A 1611-nucleotide genomic window follows, 5' to 3' on the forward strand; every position below is an offset into this window, starting at 1 on the left:
TCTAGTATTATTGGGGATAAGACAGTTAACATCCCAAATGGCACCCCCGTTCCCTTTATAGTGCACTACTTTAGACCAGGTCCCCTTAGGGCTCAGTGCACTACGTAGGGAATAAGGTGCCATGTAGGACGTCTCCTCAGAGACCCTGTTTACCACTATATTTAATAATAATAATAATAATAATAATGTATTATCCTGTAACAGAGAGAAGTAATGAACTGTTTATTTCAGTAAATCAAATTGCTTGTTGTAAATAAGCTATAAATTATTGAAATAAATTCTATAGAAAAGCCAGTGTTGGGTTCGTGTCTGATTGGTATTTTGTTATTTTTGGTATTTTATTAGGATCCCCATTAGCTGTTGCAAAAGCAGCAGCTTCTCTTCCTGGGGTTCACACAGAACATGAAACATAATACAGAATGACATAGTACAGACCATCAATAGACAAGAACAGCTCAATTACATATATATATTTTTAAAGGCATATCCTACATATCAATACATACACACAAACTATCTAGGTCCAATAGGGGAGAGGCGTTGTGCCGAGAGGTGTTGCTTTATCTGTTTTTTGAAACCAGGTTTGCGGTTTATTTGAGCGACATGAGATGGGAGGAAGTTCCATGCAATGAGGGCTCTGTATAATACTGTACACTTCCTTGAATTTGTTCTGGATTTGGAGACTGTGAAAAGACCCCTGGTGGCATGTCTGGGGGTCAATAATCAAGATCAGACGAAACTAGAGCCTGCAGAATTGGCTTTTTGGAGTGTGGTGTCAAAAAAGCAGAGCATCTCTTCATTGCAGACAGACCTCTCCCCATCAATACATCAATACAACCATTGAATCTATATGTTTTGACCATGACAGTTTACAAGGTAACCAAGTCATTTAGTCTCCTCAACTTGTTCAACAGCCACACCATTCATTACCAGATTCAGCTGAGGTCTAGAATTTAAGGAACGATTTGTACCAAATACAATGCTTAGTTTTAGAGATGTTCAGGACTAGTTTATTACTGGCCACCCATTCCAAAACAGACTGCAACTCTTTGTTAAGGGTTTCAGTGACTTCATTAGCTGTGGTTGCTGATGCGTATATGGTTGAATTATCAGCATACATAGATACATACATGCTTTGTTTAATGCCAGTGGCAGGTCAGTTTGGTAAAAATAGAAAAGAGTAGAGGGCCTAGAGAGCTGCCCTGCGGTACACCACACTTTACATGTTTGACATTAGAGAAGGTTCCATTAAAGAAAACCCTTTGAGTTCTATTAGATAAATAGCTCGGAAAACACGATATGGCAGAGGTTGAAAAGCCATAACACATACGTTTTCTCAACAACTGGTTATGGACAACGACATCAAAGGCTGCACTGAAATCTAACAGTACAGCTCCCACAATCTTCTTCTTATCAATTTATTTCAACCAATCATCAGTCATTTGTGTCAGTGCAGTACATGTTGAGTGTACCTAACTGCCTGTGTATATTTGTTCCTAACTTCCCTGAAAAGTTGCATATCACAGGGGCTATTCGATGCTAATGCAGAACGCCACGGGATGTTTTTGTGCTGATCAAGGGCAGACAGGTCTGGAGTGAACCAAGGGCTAT

Source organism: Oncorhynchus keta, unplaced genomic scaffold (genome assembly GCF_023373465.1).
Source record: "Oncorhynchus keta strain PuntledgeMale-10-30-2019 unplaced genomic scaffold, Oket_V2 Un_scaffold_14044_pilon_pilon, whole genome shotgun sequence".
NCBI lineage: Eukaryota > Metazoa > Chordata > Actinopteri > Salmoniformes > Salmonidae > Oncorhynchus > Oncorhynchus keta.